Genomic DNA, 19,643 nt, shown 5'->3' with positions numbered 1-19,643 from the left:
TTTCATCAGCATTCCAGCAAACAGGAAGGAGTAAGAGAAGAAGAAATATATGCTCACTTTCCAGCAGCTGCACACATGACCTCTGCTTTATCCCACTGGCCCAGACTTCATCAAGGGGGCCTGATAAATGTGGTTTTTGTTCTGGGATGCCTCATTCCTAGCTAATGATTGGGGGTTTTCTTCCTGTGGAAGAAAGGAAGAACTGATATTGGGAAACAATTGGCAGCTTCTGCCACTGTGGTGTCCTCAGCCATCCCATTGCTAGCCAAACTGAGTCTCATCAAATGTGTAGCATCTGTTGTGATGATATAGGGAAAGTCACTCTGTCAGTGGGTTACAATTAACCAGGTGTTTGGGGCTGCTGCTGATAAACACTGCCAAGTGATGACACATTTCCCCAGTTGCCCCCTAATGGCACAGATACATTTGCAGCAGAGGTCTCTGTTATGGTCACAGGCGTGACCGGGTCCCTGCTCTCTGCCTAGCAGAGCTGGACCACAAACTGCAAGTCAGCAACTTTCCTGCTGTAGCAATTACTCCTGTCCTGCAGATCCTGGCTGACTGCTGCATTTAAATCAACAGAGAAGCCAAGAAGTAGCCATGAGGGATTCTAATTATATTCATGAGGAAAGAAATAGAAGAGGCCTAAGTTTCAGAGAACATCGTCAAGGGATTTGAGTCACCCTCTGGAGACTGTGGGGTGCTGCCCTTTGTGACATCACTAGGGGGCTGGCAGGTCACTAGATCTGAGCGTAGCAAAGCAATGTCAGGCTACATTAGAGCAAAGGAAAAATAATGGTTCTTTTCTTGTGGAAGTGATAAGAAACAGACGGCAATAGGCATTCTGTTAGAAGCTACCATTTATTTAGGGACTGTGTAAGTCCTTGTGGTTGCCAGCATTCAAGACAGCCTGCAATAATCCTTACTTCTGGTCTTTATGCCCTTGTCCAGTCCTGTCCCACTCTGAATCAGAGCTGACCTATGTGACCAGCAGCGTTCAGTGGGAGTGGTGATGTGTAACTCTGAGGCTGAGTCATCATAGGCATTGCAGCTTCTGCCTTGGCCTTTGAATTGATTGCTCTGAGGGAAGCCAGTCACCATTCTGGGACACTCTAGCTGTTCTATAAAGAGGCCAGTGTGGAGAGCAACCAGGACCTGCATCAATCAATCAATCAGCCACATAGTGGGAAACCTTGGAAGTAGATCCTCCAGCCCCAGACTGGCCTTCCCAGGACTGCAGCCCCAGACAACATCTGACTGAACTGTATGAGCAATCCCAAACCAGAACCACCAAGCTATGCTCATGTGCTCAGTCATGTCCTACTCTTTGCCATCCTGTGGACTGTAGTCTGCCAGGCTTCTCTGTCCACGGGATTCTCCAGGCAAGAATACTGCAGTGGGTTGCCATTTCCTCCTCCAGGGGATTTCCCCAGCCCAGGGATTGAACCTGCATCTCTTGCATTGCCTGCATTGCAGGTGGACACTTTACTTGCTGAGCCATCAGGGAAGCCTGTATGAGAAATCCAAGGCCAGAACCACTCAGCTAAACCCCTCCTAAATTCCTGTCCCTCAGAAACAATGAGATAATAGATGCTTATTTGTGCTTTAAGCCACATTGTTTGTTATGTAGCAATAGATAACTAACGGAGCCTTTATATATAATTTGTTCATCACAACGACACTCAGAAGGCATTGTTATCCCCATTTTACTGATAAGGAGACTGAGGCTTAGAAAGGTTAGTTAGTTTTCCTGGGATCAGAATATCTGTTAGAAGCAAAGCTGGGACTCTAGTTTAGCTGTGCAATGCATAAAATCACCATACTGAACAACTGCTTACTATACTGCCTGCCACTGGGAGCCACCTAGGACTTCCAGAACACTTGGACGTCAAGAAAAACCACATGTCCCCAAATGAACTGAGTGGTCCTGTGACAGTGAAGCGTACCTGCTTCCATTCAGGATTATACAGGCCCAATAGGTAGCTATGGATCCATGCCCCAAATCCACAGCCCATTTAAAACTCCAGTGCATGGTTGTGCTGTGAAAATCAGTCAGTTTACTCCCAGGTGTGCCCTTGACATGCACAATGTTTCCAAAACTCCCAGAAGAAGTTTGCACAGCCTCAGAATAACTGCCGTCCCTGGAGCCTTCCAACTTGATGCAGTTTGGGGGTTGCTGATATTTATAATGACTGAATTCAGAGAGCAGGGATGTGGTCTGTGGCAAGACATGTGAAGTGGGATGATCATCTGCCTTTCACTTTCCTCTTGTGCTGGGTCAGTTTCCATTTAACAACCTGGCAGTCTGCCAGTGTGCTGAGGGGGCCAAATTTAACAAGTACCTACTTGTCGGCCAAAGAATGTGAACATTCCTCTGAAGTCACATCAAGGAATGAGCTTCTGAGCTCTGGTCTGGGACTAACTGGCTTACATCTGTCTCCTTCTGGCCAGAGACCAGCAGCCATGTGAAGGAGGCTGGTCCAGTGGAAGCTTCTGGGCCTGCTGTCCCATTGGCTAAGAAACCCTGGGATGTGGGTAAGAGAGAGGCCTGTCCTTGTTCTCCAGGCTTGCCCATGACACTGCAGACACAGATCTGTTCTGGTAACCACACAGGCAGCCAAGTAAGAAGAGAAGAAAGGTCTCTTTCTGAAGAACGAAATGTCACTTCTGAAACAAAATTCATCATCTGCTTTTAGTTCCCTCAGCCTTTCCATTCTCTGGCTTGTGCCAGTAGGCCCTTGAGCTGAAAATTTTGGCCTCTACACTGACTGCTTCCTCTTCTCAGCCCTTCAAATTGAGCTAGTCATCTAGGTTTGTCAATTATGCCTTCAAAATATCCTAGGATGATTTTGTCCCCATTTCTACTTTGCCCTTGGATCATCACCTGGATGGGAACCTGTGTCCAAATGTCTGTCACCATTAACAGCTTGAAACCACCTACTACAATGATTCTACATGAAAGGTGTTCATTTACTTTCCAAGACCCTGTAAATGTGTGCTGTGCTGTGCTTAATCGCTCAGTTATGTCCCACTCTTTGCGACCCCATGGACTGTAGCCTGCCAGCTCTTCTGTCCATGGGAATTCTTCAGGCCAGAATACTGGAATGGGTTGCCATGCCCTTCTCCAGGGGATATTCCCAACCCAGAGATCGAACCCAGGTCTCCCGCTTTGCAGGCAGATTCTTTACCAACTGAGCCACCAGGAAAGCCCAAGAATACTGGAGTGGGTAGCCTATCCCTTCTCCAGGGGATCTTCCTGACCCAGGAATTGAACCGGGGTCTCTTGCATTGCAGGCAGATTGTTTACCAGCTGAGCCACCAAGGAAGCCCAAATGTGTTCTGACATTACTTTATTTTCCAAAGCTCTCCAGGGCTAATCCTGCTACATATACACGTGCACGTGTGTGTGTAATGTGCAAGCACACATGTGGACACGTATACACATCCCTGTGTGTGTGTACACCCACCTTTTACTGCTTTCTCTATAGTTTTAGATGTTCTTTGTAATCCTTGCTTTTCTGGTTTAACTCATCCTGTTAAAAAAAAAAAAAAAGCTGTTTACCACCTCAGATACCAGTTCCAGTAATCTCTCCTTTTTCTTTCTCCACAAGCTGTTATTTTCAGAAACAAGCCACACCTCTGCACTAGCCGCATTTTTCAGATCCCTCAGGCTTCTAGAATCCCTCCGAACTCCAGAAATCTCAGAGAAAACAAAAACAGAACTGATTGAGAGTAAAGTGCAACCCTGAGGGCCCAGCTCACCAACACTGCTATCCTGAGCCACTGTCCCAGGCCCACAGTGTGCTGAGAGTCATGATTTGATGGACAGAAGGAGAAACGTCAGCTAATTGGTTCTGCCCACAAAGATCGACCACAGAACACCCGGTAAGACAGATACGATAAAAAAGCAGCAGAAGACCAGGTGAGAAGACCGCTGTGGTGGTAAGTGGTGCTTGGGTGTGACTAGCAGTGGTGACAGAGTGATGAGCAGCAGAAATTCTGCAGTGGTGACAGAGTGATGAGCAGCAGAAATTCTGCAGTGGAGAAGTTGATGATGAAGTGACTGAAGGTATCTGTGGTCTGTGGGGGTGTCTGCAAGCGCTCTCTCTTTCTCTTTTTTTCTCTTGCTCTCATTCTGCAATAGCCGGTGGAAACAAGGAAGATTCTGGGGAAAGCAGCAGCTTCCTGTTCTGCCCTGAGGGCATGAAACTGCTGCTGCCAGGGAAAGTCAGCCGTGTGGAGCACCTGGGCAGCGTATGTGACCTGACTGCCTTTGCAATTATCCACCAGAGGCTACAACCCAAGTGCCTACAGGGACCAAGCAGGTCATGTGAATGTGCAAAGGGGTAGGGATCACGACAAATGGAAGGGCACACACCTCATCCAAAGGCATTTAAGTACGTATCTTAAGATCCACATGGCCTAAACAAGACATGTGCTTGGGACAAACATGGCCCACGGGCACCCTGCAGGTAATCTCTGGCTCCTTGGTGTGTGTACAGCACATCATGAAGACTGATGATGGCAATGATGACCTCGAATTGCGGACATGTTGATTAAGCTCTTTCAGGTTACCAAGACTAACATGATCTGGTGGAGCTATTGGGAGTCTCTCTGGAGAAGTAAGCTGGTTGACATGGCTTCACCAGCCATAGAGTCTGCTCAGTGGCCAATCAGGAACAATAACAGTTCCTGTGGCTACACAGAGCTCTAGAAGATCAATCAGGGAGGGCTCTGTCCATCTTATTGGTCCCTTATTAGAAGCTAGGGCTCCCATGGTGGTTCAGATGGCAAAGAATCTGCCTGCAATGCAGGAGACCTGAGTTCAATCCCTGTGTCGGGAAGATCCCCTGGAGAAGGGAATGACAACCCTCTCCAGTATTCTTACCTGGAGAATCCCATGGACAGAAGTGCCTGGTGGGCTACTATCTGTGGGATCACAGAGTCAGACACGACTGAGCAACTAACACTTTCAGTGGCTTCCTGCCTTGCAGGCTATGCTGTAGTTGGGATTCTCCTGTTGTTACCCTGTAACACTTCAGCTTCTTTCTACCTCTTGTTTTCTGCTTTTCCTGACTTATATTGGGTTCTAAGATGTTTCAGTCATGTCGGACTCTTTGCGACCCTATGGACTGTCGCCCACCAGGCTCCTCCGTCCATGGGATTCTCCAGACAGGGATACTGGAGTAGGTTGCCATGCCCTCTTCATATTGCTTTATCGCAACTGTTTATTCATGACTTGTCTTCAAAAAACCCACTCACCTCCACCAGCCGACTTCCCCTTAACACCTTATTGGCCTGGACTGTGCCACCCACACAAGCTGCAAGTCAAGCTGAGAAGTCAGGTACTTAGCCTCTGTATAGATTGATGGCCTCTTGCTTCTTATGCATAGGGATTTTCTCATATTATGTGTGCACTTACGTATTAGTTCAATGCCCCATAGGTGTTTCAGGCAGGGAGTGGGAAATAAAAAAACACAGAAAAATGTGTAGGTCTGAATACCAGTTCCATCTTCTACTAACTGTGTAATCTAAAAACAATTAACCTTACTGAATGTCATTCTCCTGCCAGGTAAAAGGGGGTACTAAATAAGTCCCTTTCAGAGCTGTTGTTTGGATTAAATATGATAGTGTTTTGATATTTCCTAGTCCTGAAGAGATTTCCGTAAATAGTTTCTATTTTATTGTGGCATGCTGTCTTCTGTTTGATGAGCTCATGGTAGGTGGACACATAGTAGAAGAGAAACTAGAGCTTGAAGGTCAAGGACAGAGGCCCTAAAGTCATGCTATTGGGACCAGACCCATCCTCCACCTGGAGAAGGCAATGGCAACCCTTTCCAGTACTCTTTCCTGGAAAATCCCATGGACGTGGACGGAGGAGCCTGGCGGGCTGCCATCTATGGGGTCGCATAGAGTTGGACATGACTGACACGACTGATGCTGACTAGCAACAGCAGCAGCAGCATCCTCCACCTCTTACTAACTGCGACTTTGGAGGACTTACTTAGCCTCTCTGAGCTTCAGTTTCCCTATCTGTAAACTAAAGACAGATAGAACATATAGAACAGAATAATAGAACATATTTCTGGGGTGCATTTGGAAGAAAAGAGAGAGTATACCTATACTGGGCACAGTGCCAGGCACAAAGCATGCACACGATAAGTGTTGCCTATTATTAATATTGATTGCTTGTTTTTTTTCCCTTGGTCCAGAACTAAAATTTATTGGACCAGAAGAGCAAATTCCTTGCTGTTGAAACTTTAAAACCAATCACCTAAAATACACCCACTGTTATAACTGGAAGCAGATCAAGAGTAAGTTGTTGGTATAAGGTGTTCTGCCCTAGATTCAAGCAATAAGAGGGTCCATCGTCTGTAGAGAATTTTTAAAATAATTTATTAAAAACCCAAGTAAAATTAAAAATTGTTACCAAGTGCCAACATTTCTAAACAATATAAAGTGATAAAATAGCCTCTTCCTTCCATCTTATTTGCCAAGTTGTAAAGGATGGCTGCGATTCACTTTAGGTTAACACTTTTTTGTTGGTTATCTTTTAATAAACATTGTATTCTACTAGAAAACTTCCAGTTAGACAATCAGCCTCTGACACTCCAGACTCAGGTGCTAACAGTTTCTCATCCTTTCAGTTTGTCTCCAACCCCTGCAGCTCTTCATACTCCTGAGTGAAAACAGTTTACTCAGAAGGAAGGAGGAGAGCTCAGGGCTTGTAAAGACAATGAAATGAAACTTCAATTCTGTGTGACTTCCCGGAATTCGTCTTAGTATTCTTAGCTTAGTTACAACAGCTAACAGAGGGTGAACTGTGAGGTGTGATATTTTTGCTTGGCAGAGGCAAATTTTCGTTCATACATGATATACTTTACACAGATGGGTGATCTTTTAAAATGAAATCACTCTTTTAAGAAAAAGTGAGATCAGTCTTTTAAAATTATTTGTTTTTAAAATTAAAGAACAAATCCAAGGGATTGTACTAATTTCTGATTACTCCAGAATTCATGCTGAAAATAATTTTGTGATGTAGAGGAGGATGTTAAAAGTGATTTTCTCTGGTTGGATTAAGTTATGCTGCCCTTAGCAAAGATGGGAGAAGGTAAGGGAAAGTGAGAAAACTACCATAGTTCATTGATCCTAAAATGTGTGTCTTTATTCACAGTTTAACCTATCTGAAATCAGAATGGGTCTCTCAATCACCATTGGTTGAGTAGTAGTCATGATATATTGTTGCCACTGACGCCTGTGCATCATACCTAGCAACAGCTTGGAAGAAAATCCTGGTGACAGTAATGGAGCACTTTTAAAGAAACGCTCTATGAGAACAACCTTGATGGAGCAAACTGCTGTGGGGAGGGCAGAAGAGAAGGATCCTGAAAATTAGGAGTGACATAAAAGAATCAAACTGTGACTAAGACATTTCAGAAATACTTGAACCAATTCATTTCAGTATTTTCAGTATGAATGCTAAAGAGTGATAGAAGATAAACATTGAAGTATAAAGATTCTCTTTTGATGAACAGAAAATTTTTCAATTAAAAAATAATAAGACTTGTTCTGTTGACTGTAAAAAGGTACACAACCTAAAAGTTAGCCTTAATGAAGACGATAGCTCAGGATAGCATCTCTCAGATAGCTCTGAGAAATTGTTCCAAAGAGGTAAAGAACAGCCGGGGTATATAGGAGTTTTTGTTGGGGGGAAAAAAACAACCAAAAACAAAATCAGGTAGTCAAACATCAAAAGATCACTGCTAATCATAAAACTAACCAGCCATCTCAAGTTAATTTTAGTGCTTTTCTATGTATGGGAAGATGCAAGAGTCTGGGGTTGTAGTAATTATTCCTTGGATATGCACTGTAACTATCTAGGGTGAGTATCCTGTTTTTCTGTGTCCTGAATCCCCTCAGGGTGCACTGCAGGGGGTGGCTTCAGTGATTCATGGCTGCACCATCCTATGTTTACTGAAATGGCAGGCAACATTCTTTGTCCACATCTCCATAGCAAAAAAGGATTCCCTGGTGGCTCAGATGGTAAAGAATCTGCCCACAATGCGGGAGACCCAGGTTCAATCCCTAGGTTGGGAAGATCACCTGGAGAAGGGCATGGCAACCCACTCCAGTATTCCTGCCTGGAGAATTTCATGGACAGAAGAACCTGGTGGGCTACAGTCCATGGGATTGCAGAGCCGGACACAACTGAGCCACTAACACTCACTTTTTTTCCCTTCCCAAGCAAATATACTCAATATGCCACTCACTGTATAGGAACAGAAGACACCTTAGAGAATCAAGCCCAAGGCCCTCACTTTACAACTGTCCTGAGGGAAGTTATCCCAGGTCACACGGACAGCAGGCAAGGAGAGCTAAATGGAAGTTCCCTAGCTATGGCTGTGCTTGTTTTTCCATTGTCCATACTCAAGTTATTTAAAATGTTACTACAGTATTAGTGCTTCAGAAACTATGGTAAACAACCAACTTTTTTTTACAATTTGCAGTCAGATGCTAATACACAGCTCAGGCCACTTGTTGTTCATTGTATGAGTTTGTGTCAACCAAAAGGCCTCCCCCTGCTCAGCAAGACAAGTGCCAAACACTTGACTGTAGCAGCTGTGTTAAGTTGCCACAATGGTTTCTAAATCAGTGAGTTATTGGACCAACTTTAAGTAGCTCTATGGCATATCACGGAGAAGGCAATTGCACCCCACTCCAGTACTCTTGCCTGGACAATCCCATGGATGGAGGAGCCTGGTAGGCTGCAGTCCATGGGGTCGCTAAGAGTTGGACATGACTGAGCGACTTCACTTTCACTTTTCCCTTTCATGCACTGGAGAAGGAAATGGCAACCCATTCCAGTGTTCTTGCCTGGAGAATCCCAGGGATGGCGGAGCCTGGTGGGCTGCCGTCTATAGGGTCGCGTAGAGTCGGACACGACTGAAGCGACTTAGCAGCAGCAGCATGGCATGTCACAATAAGTCTGTAAAAAGATGGGTGATCAGGAAAACATCCCTGGTTATTTTATAAGAAAAGACTTAACCTTTGGGTAGCTTTGTCTTTGTTAAATTACTGAACACATTCTAAGAGGGTTAAGAGTCCAGGCGTGAGCCACTGTCACTACTAGCTCTGTTGCCTTGGGGCAGTGCCAGAACCTCTCTAAGCATGATTTTCCTTATCCATAGAATGAGGGAACATTAGTACCCAAATCAGAGGGGTCATCAGAGGTATATGTGTAAACACCAGGGGATCTGCCACACGCCAGGCTCGCATAAGCATGGACTATTATTAGTATTGTTAAGTGAAAGTTTTAGTTGTTTAGTTGTGTCTGACTCTTTGCAACTCCATGGACTGTAGCCCACCAGGCTCCTCTGTCCATGGGTTTCTCCAGGCCAGAATGCTGGAGTGGGTAGCCGTTCCCTTCTCTAGGGGATCTTCCCAATCCAGGGATCGAACCCAGGTCTCCTGCATTTCAGGCAGATTCTTTACTGTCTGAGCCAGCAGGGAAGCCCATCATTAGTGTTACTATTACCTAAAAACTGGGTTCACTTCTTGGGTGTCAAGTCAATAGACATAGCCAAGCCAAAGACTTGGAGAAGGGAGGCTTATTATTTATGTGCAGCAAGTAAGAAGAACACTGGGGATCTTTCCCAAAGCAGTGTCTCCCAGAACAGCAAAACTGGAGAAGTTTTATAAGAATGGCTGTTGTTCTGTTGCTCAGTCATGTCCAACTCTTTGTGACCCTATAGATTCTAGCCCGCCAGGCTCTTCTGCCCATGGGCTTTTCCAGGCAAGAATACTGGAGTGGATTGCCATGCCCTCCTCCAGGAGATCTTCCAGTGCCAGGGGTCGAACCTGTATCTCCTGCCTTGGGAGGCGGATTTCTTACTGCTGAGTCACCAGGGAAAGCCCTAAGTTAAGGGCACATGCATGTTCATGAAGGGACTTGAGCAGAGGAGAATTCAGCACAGAAGTGGCGTAAAGGTCAACAGAGTCTAGGCTTTAGTTGATTGAAGTTAGGCAGATCAATATCATCACTCTATCCTCTATCTGGTGGGGCCTTAGTTCTGGCAGCACTCAAATATGTATTATTATGTGTATCCCTTGAGGAGGAACTAGGACTCTGTTTTATCACTGCACTATTGTTTGACTACCTTTTTTCTCTTGGTACATTTCTTTGTTCTTCAAAGATCATTAACCACTGAGACCTGTTCAAGGGCAAGCATGGTGGCCAGGCTTAGATCACAAAATGGCTTCTCTCATGTCAAGAAATCCATTCCTGGTTCTTTTTCTCCCAGGGTCCCCTAACTTAACTGCTTGCATTATTAACACTTGCCTCCTTTTCAGGTTGAGGGAATGTGGGTTATGGGTCATGGTGTAGTTACCACTGAGGCAGCACAGGGCATAGAGCCCTGAGGCAGGGGTCAGGGCTGTGCTCTGCCTCTGCTCTTTGGTGACCAGCGATGAGTTCCCAGGCTGCACTGGTGTTCAGCAAGCCATAGTGGGCACCTCCCCGGCCGGGCCTTGTGCTGGGTACTGATTGAGAAATGGTGTCTGCCTTGGACTCTTTCACATTATAGAGTAGGCAGGACCACTGACAACACACAGTAGGTGCCATCACAGAGGCCGGAACCCTGGGCAGCTCCCCTGGGAGGACAGAAGCCTTTCTATGCTATGGGTTTTGAGCACATGGAGTAAGTATGAGTTAGAACCTTCCCTTCCTTTGCCTCCCTCGAGGAGACATTTTGACCTAAAGACACTCTTTACTCCCTTCCAGTGTGATCTGAGTGATAAATCTAGGAGAACAACTGGGTGGTGCTCTGCTTTAGCTGCCCCCTCATCTTGCCTCTTGGGAGCCTCTGTGGGTGGGAAGTGAGCCCTCTGCCAGCAAATGGGTAGGGGTTGGTCTGATTTGGATTTTAGTTCACAGATGGTCTTGGTCCTCCCACTGAGCCATTCTCTGACTTAATCTTTATCAGATAGACATGGGGTACCATTTGCTGATACTTTGATTAATTTCTCAGTAAGTTTGGAATTTGGTCAAGATGGAGGGTGCTATATCTTGCCCCTGGGGGATCCCAGTTAGACTTTATACGTCATTAGAGGAGCAGCAAGCTCATTGCTGTGGATCCATGATTATGTTGACAGTGCTGCATCTCTGCTTGGACATGCGTAATGGTCGCTCGATAATTTTGGTTAAACCGATGAACAGTTTCAGGAGGCTGAGCAAAGAGAAACAGGAAAAGCTTCAGAGAAGAGGAGATGTTTTATTCAAGTTTCAGAGGGTAAGAAATCTGCCAACAAAACAAGGTAGAAATAGGTACTCAAGCCGCGAGGGATGGGACATGTTTTGTGACAAGTTGCATGTCCCCATCTTTCCGAGAAACAGTTTTCTCATCTGAATGAGGATAAGAAAACTGCCCTTGCCTCCCTCACAGGGTCCTTCAGAGCGTCATAGGACTTACTGGAGGCAGAAATGTTTTGAAAACTGTAAAGTGTTGTACACATCATTATATAATATTCAATGGCCAGCATAAACATTAACTGTCAGCAGAGAAGGTCAGAACAAAAGATTTTTTTTCAAGTTGATGAATTCTTTTAATCTTTTATAAACCAAACTCTCCCAGAAAAGGTTTTCATTAATGTCCAATGCCCATAGTTGAACCACTAAGCCTCTTGGCTCTTACTAAAATACTGATAAAAACACAATCTGGCTTGCCTCTATGGATATGTTAAAAATGGTATTTTCAGAGAGAACAATAGAAAAACAGTGTTGTCAGTTTGACATTCCTTGCTAGGATATTTTCAGGCTGCCCATGTCTATATGCAAACAATACATTCAGAAACCGAATGAGTGCCTTATGAATTTCTTTCTTCTGCCCAATTTGCATAGAGGGGAGGCCTGTAGAAAATGTAATGGCAATCAAATTTCAATGGTAATGAAACAATGAGGCGGTTTTGACTGTTGATGGGTGTTGAAATAATCATGAAAGCAGCAGCTGGCCCCTTTCTTTCTCTTGTCCAATTAGAAGCTGTTTTCTCTGCAAGGAATACTCAAAGGCAATCACACCTTGATCCTCCTTGTGTCAAAAGTCTGTCTGGAAGACTGACTTATCATCCAACGCCATTTACAGGAACAGCACATTTATTTTTCTGTCTCAGTAGGACACCACCTCAGAGAAAGGTTGCAAGTTTTGAGTAGAAATCTTACTTCCTCCCCGGTGGGTAGGGGAGGACTGTGTTTTCTAGGGACTGGAGAGAATTGTGCCAGCCAAGCTAAGTACCCGGCAGAGCCAGCTGCTGGCAGCAAACAAAAGGTCTCGGTGGGACTCGTGAGAAAAAAAGTGCATTAAGGCAAAGAGGTCCAGAGTATATCCATGTATCAGTGGCTCTGGGAAGAGAGAAGTTCTGTAAATAATCTACCTGCAGACAGTTTAATGCTTTGACATAGTAACAGCCCACGTGTAGAAACCACCGGAGAGGGCAGACAGCAAATTTCACTCCCAGAGATATGGTTTGCTTTCGCGGCAAATGAAGGTTCTGGCAGCCTAGGGAGGAAGAGGGAAGAGAAGGAGGAGGGCTTTGAAGCACAGCCATAGCTTTCCTCCTGCCTCTGGGGCACCACAGAGAAGGAACTCTGTTACAGAAAGGATCCTAGTATGAACTACAGCCAGTGCCTTTTTATTTTTTCAGACTTAAGACTGTTGCCCAATGGCTGATAGACTTCAGAGTCTATCGTGTTCCCTGGCCTCCTCCTGTACGGGCCACGTGATGCTAGGTCTTCTGGGGCTCAGAAGAATCGTTATTATAATCTTAGCATCTGTAGAGTGCTGTATGGTTTCCAAAATGTTTTTCACTTAACATACTGTGAATTTTTTTTTTTTTTTTGCTAATAATCATGAGGGGCAAGAAAGGATGTGGAGTTTATTTTTCTGGAAGAGGAGTAAAAGAATAAGACCTCATAATAATAATTTTGTTGTTGTTGTTCAGTCGCCAAGTCATGTGTAACTCTTCGTGACCTCATGGACTGCAGCATGCCAGGCTTCCCTGTCCCTCACTCTCTCCCAGAGTTCGCCCAAGTTCATGTCCATTGATTCATGTCCATCCAACTCTCTCACCTTCTTCTCCTTATGCCTTCAATCTTTGCAAGCATTAGGGTCTTTTCCAATGAGTCAGTTGTTCATATCAGGTGGCCAAAGTACTGAAGCTTCAGCCATAATAATGATAGCTTAAGCGTATTGAGCATTTAGCAGACTACTTTTATGAATTGTCACATTTAATTCTCACAAGCCCCTTATAAGGGAGGTGCTATTATCACCTCCAATTTGCAGTTTAGAAAACAGAGGCTCAGAGAGATGAAGTGAATTGTCCAGATCATACCACTAGGATGTGTCAGAGCTGAGCCTCCAAGCTAGCTGGGAAGAACCTGCGGGCTTCTGAGTCCCCAGGCTCTGCTGCCTGGCTCCCCTCTATTCTGACACTTAGTCTTGTTCCTTCCCCGGGGAAACATATTTAACAAGCACTGAGAACCCACTGTGTGTCAAGAGCAGCTCTAGACACTGTGGGTGCATGCTTCCATTCAACAAGTATTTCCTGAGGGTTCATTATGGGCCAGGCACTGTTTTGTGCAGGGAGTCCATCAGCAAACAAATCTCTCTGTAGCGTAGATTCTACTGGGTGGACCAGACAATCAACAAGGTCTGTTTAGGAAATAATATATTAGAAAGTGATAAGCTTAATGGAAAAAAAGGATCATAGGGCTCAGTAAAGAGGACCAGCAGTGTTGGAGTGGGAATAAGGGGACAGGGTCCACTTGTAGACAAGGCAGTCAGGGGAGGTCTTGTTGAGAAGGTTACATTCAAATATGTACATGTACTGAAGGAAGCAGGGGAAGTAACAGTGCCTTTGCATGGGGAAGAGCATTCCAGGCAGAGGAAACAGGCAACACGTGGTGTGTTAAAGATCAGTGAGTGCAGTTGAGGGCATGGCAGATGTATCACAGTGTGAAAGGGAGCCTGGTCATTGTGGGCCTCGTAGACCACTGTAAAGACTTGTGTTTCATTCGGAGTGAAGTGGAAGGCCCTGCCAGGCTCTGAGCAGAGGAGCAGCCTGTTCTGACTTCTGTGTTTAAAGGACCCCCCTGGCTACTGTTTTGAGAACGGGCTCTAGGAGGTCAAGGGCGGACAAAGAAGGGCTGGTCAGGAGGCTACTGCAGTAATCCAGATAAGAGATGAGGGTTTCATTTTTTTGACTCAAACTTTGATGATGAGAAGAGATTGGATTCTGCATGAATTTTAAACGTAGAGCCACACTACAGGCCTTCCCAACCATTGGGCCGATTGAGACCAGGTGAAAAGAAAACCTCTTTATGAAAGAAAAGAACGTAGGAACTTGTGAACAGTGATTACAAAAACTGAGAAATAGTGCCAGATAGGAATAAACTATACATATAATGACCCAACAGAAATCACACAACTGGAAAACATAATAAAGTCTTTGTTTTTATTCTTTATATCATTGAATTCAGTGTAGTCATGAAAATAAGTGAGCCTTACTAGCAAAGCCATATCATTTATAACTTTATCCTCGTGATTGCACTGTGAGCACAGTCCATAGAAAAACAGTATTGTTGGAACCATTGCTTCTTTGTTTTCCAAGCTGAACTCTTAACTATTTTAATCCATCAGGAAATGCAAATAGAAGGAGAAAAAGGAAGCAAAAGAATGCATGTATTATTTAACTGTTCCTGATCCCTATGACTATGGACATCTTGTGATTATGAGAATTGAAAGGAGATTGGGTTTTTCTTTTCCTACAGTATCCATACGAGGTACTGATTCAGAAAACAGAGGTGACCAGATGAATCGGATTCACATCCTGTCTCAAGAGGAGACAATGACTTGTGCACAGTGAGGAAGGCAATCATCATCTGGGCTGGTGTATTTATCTTCTCTAAATATAGCAAAGAAGTGTTTTGCTTTTAGCTTTTAAGATGGGTTGGATCATCACTTGATCTTTTTTCACGGATGAGTGTGGGCGGGAGATGAATATCAACAATATTTACCAATTGACTTCTGTGTGCAGGCACTATGCTGTCTTATATTCACCTTTGTATACCCAGCTTACAGTCTGAATTCTGCCTGCTATGGTTTATTATTGAGATGTACACCATCTTGAATGCTCATAGTTGAATGAAGAGCTTGCTTTCTGCTCAGTTATATGCTTAATCATTTTATGTTATTTATTTATTAAAAATTTTTATTGAAGAGCAGTTGGTTGACAATGTTGAGTTTGTTTTAGGTGTACAAAGTGATTTAGTTATACATTCACATATATCTACTTTTTTCAGATTCTTTTCCTTTATAGTCTATTGTTTTTGTTGTTGTTGGTTAGTCACTAAGTCTTATCCAATTCTTTTGAGACCCCATTGACTGTACCCTATCAAGCTGCTTTGTCCACGGGATTTCCCAGGCAAACATACTGAAGTGGGTTGCCATTTCCTTCTTCAGGGGATCTTCCTGACCCAGGGATCAAACCTACGTCTCCGTCTGGCAAGTGGATTCTTTACCACTGAGCCCACTGGGAAGCCCATTTATAGGTTATTACAAAACCTATAAAGTTTAGTTTCCTGTGCTATACAGTAGATTCTTGCTTCTCTATTTTACATGCATATTGTATATGTTAATTACAAACTTCTAATTTATCCCCCACATCATCGTAAAGAGACATTAATCTCAATGGAGTTTACTCTTTTTTTTTTTTTTAATAAATTTATTTATTTTAGTTGGGGGCTAATTACTTTACAATATTGTAGTAGGAGTTTACTCTTAAAAGTGGACTCTGATGCTGAATTCAATTCTGAGCATCACAAGCTAGGCTGGAAGATCTATACCCTCCTGCTTGTCAAATGACAAACTGTGCAGCCAATATCAGACTGCAGGTTAAGAAAGCATAATCACAGTGTCCCATAAGGAAACAACGATGGATAAGTGTCTAAGCTTATTCTCTCCAAAATATGTTTAAAAAACTCAAGACATTCTTTTTAATCAAGATGACTATTTCTGGAATTTCTTAGGCCCTGAAAGAAAAGAAAATGAAACAAGGAAGCAACAGCATCATTTTTTTCTGAGAATTAATTAGAAATAACAAAATTTCAATAAGGAGCCACTGTTAGAAATCACCTATACAGTCCTGGGTGTTCATTGGAAGGACTGATGTTGAGGCTGAAACTCCAATACTTTGGCCACCTCATGCGAAGAGTTGACTCATTGGAAAAGACCCTAATGCTGGGAAGGATTGGGGGCAGGAGGAGAAGGGGACGACAGAGGATGAGATGGTTGGATGGCATCACCGACTCGATGGACATGGGTTTCGGTAAACCCTGGGAGTTGGTGATGGACAGGGAGGCCTGGCATGCTGCGATTCATGGGGTCGCAAAGAGTCAGACACGACCGAGCGACTGAACTGGACTGAACTGAACTGAATACATCTTTGAGGAAAAGCTCAGAGGATATCACACCCATGGTTGGGCAGAGCCTCAAACATCAAGTTTCTGCTTAAGGCAAAGGGTTATTTATTCTTACATTGAAATTTGCTGACACACAAAGGTGAGATAAGAAGGAAGGGATGGCTTCCCTGGTGGCTCAGTGGTAAAGAATCTGCCTGCCAATGCAGGGGACACAGGTGCAATCCCTGGTCCAGGCAGATCCCACGTCCTGCCTGTGTGCCACAACTACTGAGCCCACGAACCACAACCACTGAAGCCGGAGCACTCCTAGAGCCTGTGCCCGGCAACAAGAGAAACCACGGCAATGAGAAGCCCAAGCATTGCAACTAGAGAGTAGCCTCTGCTCACTGCACCTGGCAAAAGGCCTGCATAAGCAATGAAGACTCAGTACAGCATAAATAAAATAAACAAACGAATAAATCTTTTAAAACTTAAAAAAAAAAGAATAAAGGGAAAAGTTGGCAAACCCCCTGTCCAAGAATAAAAATGTGGGGCTAAAAACTTATTTTTAACTTATTTTTTAACAGTCTCAAAAAGAAGTCAGACATTCCAGACCAAGGACTACCACTGTAGGAACTTTGGATATACAGTCAAATTTCTCACACAGGACCAATGATTATGAGATCTTTGTCCTCTTCTACAGCCATGTTTGAGAAACCCCTAGGGATTCAATAGATGGAAACACTGACTAAGGTGAGAGCTAGGCTGGATTTGGGGAAACAGAGTGCCATGTGTTTAAAAATATATCCAAAATTCACACTGGAGCTAGAAGATAAATCCAGCATGTGAGAAAGACTGAGGGAGGCAGGGATCATAGTTGGACCTCTTAGGGGTCATCTTAAAGGATATTAGAATAGTTTTTTTCTTTTGGTTTCAAAATCTCTCCTTCACAGTGTTCAGATCATGGATCTTTATAAGTGTGTCTGAATCTAAAAAGATTGCTTCATGGCAAGGAATCCTTCCTCCCAGACCCTGGTTGCCATGGAAACAGCACTTGCTCGTGTGTCAGAAGCTCACATGCACACAGCACATACACACACAGCAGATTAATATATTCTTGGGGAAATGCCTTTTATGTGATCTCCTTCTGGTGTTCTTTATACTTCTTAAAAACCACATTCAGAGCCAGAATTGTACTAATTCCTACCATCCAATTGTTAACTATCGTGTCCTTTGTTTTGATGTTTAAAAATTCTGATTTTAGGTTTTTCTTCAACATAAGCTCTCCTGGAAGTGAAATAATCTATTATTCACCCCTTCACCTACCTCTAACTTTTCTCTCCCCCTTGTTATGAACAGACTATGGATTTCAATACATTTAGTTTAACTAAAAAGAAACCTATTTCAGATTCTGCTCAATTTCTTTGATGAGTATAGTGATGCATTTCAAGTATTTCATTCCCTTAAATATTCTTTATTCCAAGTATTAGTTTTTTAAAAATATTTACTTCTTTATTTTATTTTTTGGCTGTGTTGGGTCTTCTTTGCTGTACTGGGGCTTTCCTTAGTTGTGGTGAGTGAAAGCTACTCTTCGTTGCAGTCAGTTGCTGCAGAACACCGACTCTAGGTGTACAGGTTTCAGTAGTTGCCGCATGTGAGTTCAGCAGTTGTGGTTTGCGGGCTCTAGAGCACTGGCTCAGTAGTTGTGGTACACAGGGCTTAGCTGCTCTGTGGCGTGTGGGATCTTCTGGGACCAGGGATTGAACCAGTATCCCCTGCATTGCAAGGGGGATTCTTAACCATTGGACATCTAGGAAAGTTCCAAATGCTAGTTTTAGCTGGCAAAACAGAGATTCTTTGGAAGGAGGTTGATGAATCACAAGTCCATGTGAGTATAGGACTATAGTTAATCTGATTTAGTGTTTTATCTATATGAATTTGGAAAGAAATCAAAGGATAGTCTGATACAGGGAAGTAATTTACTTCAACCTGTATTTCTTGAGCATCTACTCTCTGACTGTATCCGACTCAATTCCTGTGACAGCTAATTCTGATTATGTAGAGAAGCTCATGACCTACCATATGGAGAGTGGGTACAGCAGGGTGCATGAGAGTTGGAAACTGACCTCGATGTTACCACCACTTGGGAGCTTCACTTCAACTGAATTGAGCCCTATAATTATAACCTATAAAATGAACAACCTGAACTCAACTCTCACCCTGGCCCCTCCAGTCCCATGATGCCATGACTGTAATCAGCTTTAGAGCCAGACCAATGGAGGCATATGGTTGATGAAACAGCCTTAGACCTCAGCCCAGGCGGTGACTCAGTCATGACATTGGATAAGATCTGACACCCGTCAGTCTTCCCATCCCTTGTGGTACGCACAGCTACCCAATGTGTCTGCCCACGGGGTGAGATAGAGCTCCTACTCAAGCGTCCCTTCAGACCATTCTTTCTTCCCCTGAATCAACTCTGACTGTCATTTGTCATGCCCCCTCTGAGGCTCACCAACCTGCTACACTTGTTCTCACCAAGTTATCCAGTGTCTTTGTTTGTAGTCAAGGCAATGTTCTTTAGTTGTAAAGTTATTTTTTGGAGCTACTAGACCCTGGTAAAGTCTCCAGTTTAGTTCCTACAACTATCCCTCTCACATGCTTTGCTTCAGCCTCAAGGACAATTCCTGAAACTCACCAAGCTCTTGATTACCCTGGACCTTGGCCCGAAGCTGTGGCCAGTGCTGCCTAGAGGAGTTGTCCCTCTTCACTCAGCTGTTAACTCCTTCACACCCTTCAATCTCAGCATCCCTAACTGAGCCCTGGCTTGGCTCTTTTCCTTCTTACATCTTGCTACCACATATAACAATTTCATAACCGTCTAATGTCTTTCTTCTCCAGGAGATGACAAATACCATGAGGGCACTGCACTGCTGGACACCCAGTGCCTGGCCCATCCAGGGGTTCAGTTAGTAACTGTCAAGTAAGTGAATGGATGAACAAATGAATGAAAGCACCATCTTGACCCAAAGAAGGGACAAATGGTGGGAATTTCAGGCCCTGGCACATGCTGAGTGGGGAGAGACACCTTTTTAAAAAAATTTATTGAAGTATAGTTGGCTTGCAATGTTGTATTAATTTACACTGTACAGCAAAATGATTCAGTTACGCATATATATTCTTTTTCATTATGGTT

The 19,643-nt window shown here is 43.9% G+C and overlaps 1 long non-coding RNA gene across 1 annotated transcript; it reads left to right on the top strand.

The window, feature by feature from the left end:
- Window positions 1–739: 739 nt before the first annotated feature.
- LOC145523821 (uncharacterized) lies at window positions 740–19,430 on the top strand. Its single transcript, XR_014066902.1, has 4 exons — window positions 740–2,962; window positions 3,612–3,922; window positions 4,145–4,346; window positions 19,349–19,430. It is a non-coding gene; the product is annotated as an uncharacterized LOC145523821 (long non-coding RNA).
- Window positions 19,431–19,643: the final 213 nt, after the last annotated feature.

The sequence above is a fragment of the Giraffa tippelskirchi genome, chromosome 10, assembly GCF_054371585.1.
Source record: "Giraffa tippelskirchi isolate mGirTip1 chromosome 10, T2T-mGirTip1v1.2.pri, whole genome shotgun sequence".
Taxonomy (NCBI): domain Eukaryota; kingdom Metazoa; phylum Chordata; class Mammalia; order Artiodactyla; family Giraffidae; genus Giraffa; species Giraffa tippelskirchi.
Note: the sequence above shows the minus strand (reverse complement) of the source record. Positions and strands in the feature narration are given on the sequence as shown.